Source organism: Rhinopithecus bieti, unplaced genomic scaffold (genome assembly GCF_001698545.2).
Source record: "Rhinopithecus bieti isolate Rb0 unplaced genomic scaffold, ASM169854v2 scaffold_11404, whole genome shotgun sequence".
NCBI classification, from domain to species: Eukaryota; Metazoa; Chordata; class Mammalia; order Primates; family Cercopithecidae; genus Rhinopithecus; species Rhinopithecus bieti.
Genome location: NW_016806911.1, coordinates 1,378,561 through 1,391,062, shown reverse-complemented (window position 1 = coordinate 1,391,062; position 12,502 = coordinate 1,378,561). Strand labels below are relative to the sequence as shown.

The window sequence follows — 12,502 nt, the reverse complement described above, 5'->3', positions numbered from 1 at the left end:
GTTTGGGGTTATTACTAATTTATGAATTTCCATTTTCCACAGTACCTAGTATGGACATTACATAATAAAGTTGTGTGGGTTTCAAATAAAAGCATGTAAGATTTTACAAGGGAGCTTCAAGAAAAAAAAAAAAAGAAAAGAAAAACTAGGATTAATCATGCTTGCCCAGGTGCCTTCCAGAATTACAAAGGAAAGGAATGATTGGGTAACCATAGAAGAAATACGATCAGTAAACATAGAAAGCCGTGCTTGTACTGTAGCCCCATTCCGCACCTGGGGACAGTTTCTGAAGGTGGGAATCTGGGTGCAGCTTAACTGAATGTCAGCACTTGACTTTTCTCCAAAGACTGGGATGAAGGTGTTGGCTGGTGTTTCTGTTATTAGAATCAACCCAAGAGTCAGCTGTGAAAGGATCTGCTTCCTAGCTCACTCACATCGTGTTGGCAGGATTCAATTGTTTGTGGGCTGTTCATCTGAGGACCTCAGATCCTCTCTAGCTGTTGCTGGGAGGTCTTCCTCAGTTTCTTGCCATGTGGAACTCACCATAGGACAGTTTATAACAGAACACATGGATTACCTCAAAGCAAACCAGCAAAGAACTACATAAAGCCAGCAAGACAGAAGTTATGCTCTTTTGGTAATGTAACCTAGGAAGTGACATTCAATCACTTTTGTCAAATTCTATTCATTAGAATTGAGTCACTGTCTCTTTCCTTGCCTAACGCAGCCATGGCTCATGGTCCCAAGAAGCATCTGAAGCAGGTAGCAGCTCCAAAGGATTGGATGCTGGATAAATTGACCGGTGTGTTTGCTCCTCATCCATCCACCGGTCCCCACAAGTTGAGAGTGTCTCCTCATCATCATTTTCCTAAGGAACAGACTTAAGTATGCCCTGACAGGAGATGAAGTAAAGGAGATTTGCATGCAGCGGTTCATTAAGATTGATGGCAAGGTCCGAACTGATATAACCTGCCCTGCTGGATTCATGGATGTCATCAGCATTGACAAGATGGGAGAGAATTTCCGTCTGCTCTATGACACCAAGGGTTGCTTTGCTGTACATCGTATTACACCAGAGGAGGCCAAGTACAAGTTATGCAAAGTGAGAAAGATCTTTGTGGGCACAAAAGGAATTCCTCATCTGGTGACTCACGATGCCCGCACCATCCGCTACCCTGATCCCCTCATCAAGGTGAATGATATTCAGATTGATTTGGAGACTGGCAAGATTACTGATTTCATCAAGTTCGACACTGGTAACCTGTGTATGGTGACTGGAGGTGCCAACGTGGGAAGAATTGGTGTGATCACCAACAGAGAGAGGCACCTTGGATCTTCTGACGTGGTTCACATGAAAGATGCCAACGGCAACAGCTTTGCCACTCGACTTTCCAACATTTTTGTTATTGGCAAGGGCAGCAAACCATGGATTTCCCTTCCCTGAGGAAAGGGTATCCGCCTCACCATTGCTGAAGAGAGAGACAAAAGACTGGCGGCCAAACAGAGCAGTGGGTGAAATGGGTCCCTGGGTGACATGTCAGACCTTTGTATGTAATTAAAAATATTGTGGCAGGATTAAAAAAAAAAAAAAAAAGAATTGAGTCACTGTGTCCAGCCCACACTCAAGCGTATGAGATTACACTAGGGTTTAATTAGTAGGAGGTAAGAAATGTAAGGGCAGCTTTACTGTCTGCCCACCACAAGTATAAAGCAAATGAGTGACTATGTTAGTATCATTGGGTATTAAAGTTTGCAGCAGTGGAGAAAGGAGATACAGGTATAAGGTTAAAGAATAAGAAAAAAAAGCTATGCATACTGAAATGGAATTGGAAATATGACTCTGCGTGTGTTTGTGTGTGTGTGTGTGTATGTGTGATATATATATATATGTCTCATATATATACATATGTATTCCCACTTTTGTCCACTGAAAGGGCCTTGAGACTAATGAGCACCTCAAACATCCAGATTGTATTTTCTAAATTATATTTCCTAGTAAAAAAAGACAAGACTCCTTGGAGAAATAGTGGGCTCCAGGCCTGTGCAGAAAATACACAAATTTTACAGAAAAATACATAAAATTAGCTTGAAAGAACTTAGTATAGCAGGAAACAAGGCCACTAGATGTATCAAAGAAATTAGAAACCAAATAGAAAAGGCTTTCACAGATTAAAAATAAGAAAATATGAGCATAAATAGAACTAGTAGCTACAGTGAATACAAAGACATAAATCACATTTAAAATTATGAGTTATTATGTCTCCTCTAAGGAAAGCTTGAGAACTAATTGGTCATTTGGGAAACTGATAAATAAAGGAAAAGAATCAAATATATCCTGCTTTTCATATATACATCTTAAGATAACCCAGTGGTTCTCAACTGGACTTTTTTATCTTTGCCCCCAGGGGTCATTGGCAATGTCTTAGAGACTTTTTGGTTGTCAAATCTAGGGAAATGCATTATTGCCATCTAGAAGGAAGAGTCCAGACACATGACTGAATATCCTGCAATGCACAGAACAATTCCTCATGACAAAGAATTATCTAGTCCAAAATCGTCAATAGCACCAGGGTTGAGAAAGCTTGAGATAACCAAATACAATCATGCAATGAATAATGATATTTTGGTCAACAATGGACCACATATACAACAGGGGTCTTATAAGTCTATAATACTGTGTTTTTACTGTAACTATTCTATGTTTAGGTATGTTTAGATACAAAAATACTTATCATTGTGTTATAATTGTCTAGTGTTCAGTAGAGTAACGTGCTGGGCAGGTTTGTAACCTATATCGTATAGCCTATTATACCATAGAGCCTACGCATGTGGTAGTCTGTGCCATCTAGGTTTATGTAAGTATATACTTTATGATGTTTGAACAAAGACAAAATCATCTATTGATGCATTTCTCAGAATGGATCCTCATTGTTACTCAATGCATGACTGTAGTTGAAGAGATAAAGTTGTTCTTTGTGCAAGTATTCCAGTTAATAAAACTAGAAATATTTAAAGTAAAATACCACTTTTCGTAAGCTCTATAAAAGTTGGATTTTGGCATTGATTATTATGACTGTTAATACCACATAAACATGAAAGAGCAAAACACCATATACATCATATTCTTGTTGATAAACGGCATACATGTCTGATGGAGAAATGTAATAAATGGTACCAACAAGTTGCAATTTGTTAAATCCATACTTTAAGATACTCTACTGGAAAGATGTCACAGTTTCTTCAAGAAATAAATTGCAAAGAAGTAATATGAGGCAATGTGACACATCAACCATTTGCAAGAGATGGAATGCATTTGCTTTCTTATTGATACAATAAGCAGAAAACAATTTATGAAACCATAGAAATGTGAAAAAATAGAATATTTGATTATGATATTATGAAAGTATTTAGAATCTTCTAGGCCTGATGATGATATAGTGTTTATTTAGTGTTTATTTTTTTAAAAGCATTCTCCTGTTTCTAAGATACAGACTAAAATTGTTACAGGAATGTGGTATGATGTTGGTAGCTGGTTCAAAATAATCTAGAGTGAAAAAAGAAGAAAGTATAGAATATATGTGAAACAACTGGAATTTATCATATGGCATTCTCTTTATTGTATGTTTTCAAAACTTGGCATAATAAACGTTTTTAAAGTTTACAAGTTTCTATTTAACCCCTACTGTAGTCATATTAAGGGAAAAAAACGTATAATGAAATAGCACCAAAATATTCCGTAACATATATCAGCTTGACACAAACCTTAGGATTACTTGCTTTAATGTGGAATTTTAATCATATTGTATGTAATTTTAAATATTAATTTTTTAATGCTCTCTTTAGATTGAATTTTTTTTAGCGTTACTCATTTTAAGAGTCATTTTATTGCTGGACAATGGCCCATAAAACAAGTATAGCTTATTTAATTTACTTTTCATCCCTACTTACCATCAAATTTTTTTCTACTTTTCAGTGTTATAAATAATATCGAAATAAATACTTTTTGCACGTAATGTTTTTAACCAGATTCATTTATTTTAGGGCACACGGGTCTTTTATAAATCCATCTCTTTGGAATAATTCCCAGAATTTAAATAACTGAATATAAGGTCTCATCATTCTAAATATTATTGATACATGAAGACAAATCACTATCCGTAGATATGAAAAATGCATTTGGTAACAAAACATTAAACCTTCTGTAACAATTACCTAAACAAGGAGTGCTTTGTTTATCTTACATAATGAAAAGCTCAGGGATAGTATCATGGCACCATGGTGTCATCAGTAACAAGTCCCTTCTATCCTTTCTGCCAACTCTAACGCTACCGATGGTCATGATTGGTTGCTGAAGCACCATATCTAAGGAATAGGATGGAAGGGGCAAAACTTTATTTCAAAGCACTATCTTTCTATGTAGATAGGCAGCTAATTCCTAAAAGACTTCCAACTTTTCAACAGTCAGAATTGTGTTGCAAAGTCATGCCTGACTAGAAGGTATGTAGGAAAATATGAGTTTCATTTTCTAATCTGCATAAAAAAGATAAGGTAGATGAAAATGGATCCTGAGTGAGCCAATTCACAGTATGTGAGCCGGGGTTCAGGAATCCCAAAGTGCAAATGACAACAAGTCTTTTGTACAGTCCTTCACATTCCACTTAATTACATATAAAATGCCATATTGTTTTTCAGCTGTATTCATTAAGCTGCCAATTATAATTTTTTATCTTTATTCATTTTATTATTTATTTTCTAAATTACCTATACATGTGTTTTGTCATTACCTAAGTAGGTAATATTTAAACCATTTATATCAACAACTTTATGGGTGGCAGATGTTACCATGCTTAGAGGACTGAGAGGTCAGAATCTGAAACTAAGTTGTCTGTTTTTTTGTTAATGCTCAAGTTCTTAGCAATCATGCAAACTTGGCATACTCCTGGGCATATAGCAAGTGTTCTGTACATTTTAGTTTATTGTTATTTTTGTTGTTTTTGACACAAGAAGCAATCACTAGAAAACTGAATTTTAGAAAAAAAAAAAGTCTTCAAAATAATGTTTTCTATTCATCCTCCATGGAAAGAAGTTTAGCTCTGGATATATTTTCCTGCTTTTGGCATTCACGAGTTTTCATAATATACTCCATTATACAGTGAATTGATGAGCTCAGAAAATACTGGGTAAACTCTTCAGTTTTAAAGTGTTAATAATAGACATGAAATATCATCATTCTCCTGTAGAATAGTTTGATTTTTAACCAAAACCACTTCCTTATTCCAATGGAATACATATTTTGCAATTTGATGTCTTTGTTAGCAACTTTCTGATGGATGAACTATTTTAGCAAAGGACAATTTCCAGAAACCATCAAGTAACACTTTAGTGATGATTGTACAATTTGCCGTCGCAGTTCATATAAACTTCTTGAGGGTATTTAACTAAAAATGAATCAGAACAAACAAATATTTTGAAGATTTGCTTCAAACTTGAGGAAATTCCAGTCTTAATCACATATACACTCCTGCTGGAGGTTATACTATATTTGGCTATAGACCCAGGGATACTTATACATGACAAAGGGAAGTGTTAATGAGTCCATTATTAGTGTTAGTTGTTTTTATTAAAATATCTCAAAGCTCCAGGAGGTGAACTAATATATTCTTTTTATTTTAGATGCTTGATGTTTTAAGTGGAATATGAAACATCTTTGAATCACAGTGGCAGATTCTTGAGGATGATTAAGCATGGTGTCTATTAAAAAACTATTCCAATTACAAAAAGACCTGTGCTAAATAAAACTACACTCATGGAGTGAGGAATTTGTTATTTAACAATCTTTAAAGATTTTAATTTATATTCCTTAAGTTTTACTTCTATATTTTATTCGTTTGAAGTAAACTTAACATCTGAAAATTAAGGACCAATTTAGAGACTTTCCAGTTTCAAAGACAAGTTTCTTCTAAGAGCTCTCTGTAGTTATTCTCTCAATTTTCTAACTTTTTACACATTTCTCAGCCTAGTCATTAATTTATTATTCTACTTCCAAATGTCTCATGATTATCACCAAACACATTTTTCTAAATCCACTGGATATTTTCCAACCATCATAATACTTGGCTCCTAAGTAGCATTTACTTTTGTTAGCCTGGACCTGTATTTACCTTGGCTTCCTTGTCATGTACATTTTGTGTTTCTTGTCTTATGTTAGGCAACCCATTTTCTGCCTCATTTGGAATCTTACCTTCTCTACTGATTTGAATTCCTCAAGGCTGCCTCTAAAGATTGTCTTCTTTACATCCTATAATGTTTCCCTAGATAATCATATATGTAGCAATTGACACCTATAAGTGGATAAACAAGAAATTTATATCTTAAGGCCAGATCTTACTTTTAGCCCCAGATATGTATACCGGCTGCCTCCTTGACAAAGTCTTTTGGATATCTCAAATCTCTGCATGGTCTATATCCAGATCTCCCTTTAAACCTTGGCTCCTCATGTAATAGAACCTGTATGAATCCAGCTTCTAAGTCAGTGATTAAAAGTCAATCCTGGCCAGGCATGGGAGCTCACACCAGTAATCCTAGCATTTTAGAAAGGCCAAGGCAGGCAGATCACTTGAGGTCAGGAATTTGAGACCAGCCTGGTCAACGTGGTGAAACCTTGTCTCTACCAAATAAAAACCAAAAAACTAGCTGGATGTGGTGGTGCATGCCTGCAGTCCCAGCTACTCAGGAGACTGAGGCAGGAGAATCACTTGAACCTGGGAGGCTGAGTTGCAGTGAGCTGAGATCGTGCCACTAGACCACTCCAACCTGGGCAACAGAGTGAGACTGTCTTTAAAAAAGAAAAAAAAGTCATCGCTGATATCCATCTCCCTATTTCCCCTGTCCAATTAATCAAAAATTATCTTGAATCTACTTGTTGAATGCTACTCAGGCTCATTTACTTCTTAGTATCTTTCACTAACACAAATTTTCTTAGTTCAGCTGCGATTTTACCTTTTCCCTTAATATCTACAATAGGAACCTAAATCATCTACGTGCATGTACCCCCCGGCTTCCCTGCAGTCCATTCTCTGCATTCAGCTAGAGCTATGATTCCGTCACATTGATCAGATATTGATATTCCCTGAGCAAAACACCTACAGGCTTTCCTTTCCTTTTAGAAACGTTGAATCACCCCTGCTTACCTTTCATTTCTGCCTTCACTTGGCCCCTCATCCTTACCTGTTTCCCTGTAGCCTCAGGGCCTTCTTTTCCTCCCCTACTTTGAAATCCCTTTTTATTAACTTTCACTTATTCTTCAGATTTCTGCATGCTCTCTCTCTTTTTCTCTCTCTCCCTGTGTATGTGAGTACATAATATGTACACACACAGAGAAGCTGTATGCACACACATATACACACACGCACACAGAGAGAGAGAGAGAGAAAGAAAGAGAGAGAGAGAGAGATAAAGAAATCTCTCCACAGTGACAAATGTGTATTTTCTTATAAGGCTATGGATGGCTACCTGTATTCCCCTTTATTCTTTAAGCTAGAGTTGTGACTATGTCTGGCTTTATTTATTTATTTATTTGATAGAGTCTTGCTCTTTTGCTAGACTAGAGTACAGTGGTGCAATCTCCACTCACTGCAACCTCGGTCTCCCAGGTTCAAGTGATTCTCTTGCCTCAGACTCCGGAGTAGCTGGGACTATAGGCATGCGCCACCACGGCCAGCTAATTTTTGTATTTTTAGTGGAGATGGGGTTTAATCATGTTGGCCAGGATGATCTTGATCTCTTGACCTCATGATCAGCCCACCTCAGCCTCCCAAAGTGCTGGGATTACAGGCGTGAGCCACTGCACTCAGTCTAGCTTTATTCTTTTCTAGAATATAGCAAAGTGCTTGGGACCTAGTTAATATCTGAGAAAAAATTGTTGAAAAAATAACAAATAAGGACTCAGCCCACAGTGGAGTTATGTATCACTACATTAATTCTACTTTCATGTATATATTTATCTTTTACCAAGTTAAAGTATTTTTCCCTACAAGGACATGTTTGCTAAGTGAAAAGGAGTGTAGATTTGAATGTACACAAATGCATATAACAATGATTTATCAGCACAGAGAAAACTCTCATTTATTGAGAGTCTGAAGCCAAAAGTTTTAGAGCAATATGAGTTTTGCAAATTAAACTTCTATGTGAAGCAGATATGTAGTTGAGTTGTTGATTTAACATATATTTTCACCTCAAAGTATATAATTTGGCCATCAGCTAGCCATAGAGAAAGAATATGGGAGAACACTGTGGTATTTGGGGACATACAATCTTTACTTAGATCTTATAGCCAAGGCTCTACTGAAGAGTTAAAATTCTTTGCTTATTGATATATAAATCAATATTACTAATATTTAGAATCCAACATACCATATAACATTTAAAGAAGTGAGGAAGAGTAGCACAAATTTGCCAGCTTTCCCATTTACCAACTGACACGGTTTGGCTGTGTCCCCACCCAAATTTCATCTTGAATTGTAGTTCCCATAAATTTCACATGTCCTGGGAGGGGCCCAGTGTGAGGTAATTGAATCATGGGGGTGGTTACCTCCATGCAACTGTTCTTGTGAGAGTGAGTGAGTTCTCACAAGATCTGATGGTTTTATAAGGGGTTTTCCCCACTTTTGCTTGACACTTCTCCTTCCTGCCACCATGTGAAGAAGGATGTGTTTCCTTCCCTTTCTGTCATGACTATCAGTTTTCTGAGGCCTCTTCAGTCATGAGGAACTATGAGTCAATTAAACCTCTTTCCTTTATAAATTACCCAGTCCAGGGCAGTTTTTTGTAGAAATATGAGAATGGACTGACACGCCAACTACGGACATTAAAAATGCCCACATTCCTTGTCCAATAACCACATCATCAGTAGAAACAGGATATATTAACACACACACAAATCAGAAGGACATTAGGATAGACATGCAATTACATAAATGTAACTTTTTGTTAAACTGTGGTTAATGTTCTCATTTTTATTATTTCACTTTGACCTGGCAAAACTGCCATCAGGAGACTGCCCCTGTTCCATAATTTTATATTTAAGAATCACTCATTTAATGTGAGAAGAACTCTTAGCCTACAGTAGAATATTGCCTTTTCCCATTCTCAGTAATATTTTTAAAAGTTCATATTTTTTAGATATAGGCTCTAAATAATTTTAGTATCAATTGGATAACTGTTTAAAACTTAGAAGAAAAGTTGAAGTTTGCCTGTGTATTGTCAATAGAAAACACAGATAAGGCCACTCATTAATGGAAGAATAAGAACAGTAAATGGTGAATATAACTATTGCATGCTCTTAAGTAAATTTTCATTATTGAGACTGGTAAAAAAGCAAATAAAGTTTAATTGCCTTGTGATTAAGTAGAATCCTTTTAATGTCTTTGAATTCATCGGTGTGTCCCAAGACTCTGGTATACTTTTAAGCACATAGTGTGCTGCTTAACAAATACCTATTGATCACTGTCAATAAGGAGTAGACACAATTAGAAGAAAAATAACAGAGCTAAATTAATCCTTTACTGGGTGGGAAAGTTTAACAATGTCATTCCCTGGGTTTGACAGTAATTTTATTTAAAGATTTTTATAAATAACCTAAAAGTGGGAGTACACAGTAAATTATCCAAGCTATTCTAAGCAAAGGAATGCTGAATCAGTGGGAGTAAAGTGCAGGAAGAACTCATGGAGCTGTGTAGGGTAAGACAAATGGCAGTTGAGCTCCAGTCTGAGCAAGTGTGAAATAAAGCATTTAAAGAACAACTCAAGATACGGAATAATAGATTATAAGGTATCATTGATGACCCAGGAAAATTATCTAAGAATTACAATATGCTCTTTCACTCAGAAAGCAATCTCACTCCTAAATATATATATCCAAAGAAAAAGAAATTGGTATGTTTAAGAGACTCCTGCACTCCCATGATTTTGCAGCATTATTCACCAGAGCCAAGACACAGAATCAACCTAAGTGTCCATCAACAGATGAGTGGACAAAGGAAATGTGGTACACATACACAGTGGAATACTACTCAGCCTTAAAAAAGAAAAAAAAATCCTGTCATTTACATCAACATAGATAAACCTGGAGAACATCACTTTAAATGAAATAAGCCAGGCATACAAAGACAAATACCACATGATTTCACTGTATGTGTATGTGGAATCAGAAAAAGTTGAACTCATAGAAATAGAGAGTGGAATGGTGGTTATCAGGAGCTGCGACAGAAAGAAGGGGTAGGGGAGATATTGATCAAAGGATATAAAATTGCTATCGCGATATGAGGAGTCAATTCAAGAAATCTGCAGGGTGGGGTGGCTCATGCCTATAATTGCAGCACTTTGGGAGGCCGAGGCAAGTGGATTGCTTTAGGTCAGGAGTTCGAGACTAGCCTGACCAACATGGTGAAGCCCTATCTATACTAAAAATAAAAAATTAGCCAGGCGTGGTGGCACATGCCTGTAATTCCAAATACTCGGGAGGCTGAATCAGGGGATTCAGGAGGCGGAGGTTGGAGTGAGCTGTGATTCTGCCACTGCACTCCAGCAGCCTGGGCAGCAGAGTAAGGCTGTGTCTAAAAAAAAAAACAAAACCAAAACCAAAACCAAAAAAAAAATGCGCTGCTTTAAAACATGGTGACTAGAGTTAATAATAATATATTGTATTCTTGAAACATGCAAGAGTGGATCTTGTTTTCACCACAAAAATAATGACAATGTGAGCTGATTCATATGTTAATTAGCTAGCTTTAGTTATTCACAATGTATACATGCTTTAAAACATTATGTTGGCCGGGCGCGGTGGCTCAAGCCTGTAATCCCAGCACTTTGGGAGGCCGAGACGGGCGGATCACGAGGTCAGGAGTTTGAGACCATCCTGGCTAACACGGTGAAACCCCATCTGTACTAAAAAATACAAAAGCTAGCCGGGCGAGGTGGCTGGCGCCTGTAGTCCCAGTTACTCGGGAGGCTGAGGCAGGAGAATGGCGTAAACCCGGGAGGCGGAGCTTGCAGTGAGCTGAGATCCGGCCACTGCACTCCAGCCCGGGCGACAGAGCAAGACTCCGTCTCAAAAAAAAAAATAAAATAAAAATAAAAAAAATAAAAAATTATGTTGTACACAGTAAATACATATATTTTTATCTGTCAATTAAAAAATGGCCTTATATCCCATATAATCATTTAAAAACTAGGTAGCCTCTTAACCTTTTAAAATTAACCTCTTTCTTATTCCATTCTAGCTTATAATAAGACATTATAATAAGACATAATAAGGCGGCATGCGATGATTAATTTTATATTTATCTTGACTGGATTGGGCTGGGTGCAGTGACTCACGCCTGTAATCCTAGCACTTTGGGAGGCCGAGGCGGAAGGATCACCTGACGTCAGGAGTTCGAGACCAGCCTGACCAACATGGAGAAACCCTGTCTCTACTAAAAATACAAAATTAGCCCGGTGTGGTGGCACATGCCTGTAATCCCAGCTACTCAGGAGGCTGAGGCAGGAGAATCGCTTGAACCCAGGAGAAAGGTTGTGGTGAGCTGAGATCATGCCATTGTACTCCAGCCTGGGCAGCAACAGTGAAACTCTGTCTCAAAAAAATAAAATAAAATAAAATGAAATATAATAAAATAAAATAAAAGAACTTGACTGGATTGAGAGATACCTAGATAGCTGTAAAGCATCGTTTTGAGGTGTATCTGTGAAGGTGTTTCCAGAGGATATTGTCATTTCAGGGGACTGAGTGGGGGAAGATCTGCTCTCAGTGGGGCAGGCACCATCCAATCAGATGGGGGCCCAGAAAAAAACAAAAAGTCAGAGGAAAGGCCACTTTACTATATTTTCTGGATCCGGGACACCTTTTCTTTCTCCAGTCATTGGACATCTGAACTCTAGGTTTTCTGGCCTTTGGACTCTGGAAGTTGCAATGAACAGCCCTCCAGCACCTCAGATCTTCTGTCTAGGACTGAGAGTTGCAACATTGGTTTCCCCTGGTTCTTCGGCTTGACAATAGCCATAGTGAGACTTCTTGACCTCCATAACTGCATGAGCCAATTTCCCTAATAAATCTTCTTGTCAATCTCTATCTATGCATGCTTTTGATTTTCTCTTTCTATAGAACCCTGGCTAATATAGAAATAAATTTCCATATATAATAGAAATATTTTTTTGCTCACAGTTCTGGAAGCTGGAAAGTACAAAATCAAGAAAAGGTGAACAAGCTCCCCAAAGCCTCTGTTATAAAGGCACTAATCCCATTCATGGGGGCTCCATGTTCAAACCTAATCACATCCCACAAAACTCAACTTCTTAATACTATCACATTCAGGATGAGGTTTCAAAATACAATTTTGGGAGAACACAAACATTCAGACCATAGAATTCTGCCCCTGGCTCCCCAACATTCTCACATGCAAAATGCATCCACTGCATCCCAATAGGTCCAAATGTTATAACTCAC

General features: G+C 37.3%; 1 pseudogene across 1 annotated transcript; it reads left to right on the top strand.

Annotated features, from left to right (window-relative positions):
* The first annotated feature begins 729 nt into the window (after window positions 1–729).
* On the top strand, window positions 730–1,579 carry LOC108533762 (40S ribosomal protein S4, X isoform-like; annotated as a pseudogene). Its single transcript, XR_001886815.1, has one exon. The product of XR_001886815.1 is annotated as a 40S ribosomal protein S4, X isoform-like (transcript).
* Window positions 1,580–12,502: the final 10,923 nt, after the last annotated feature.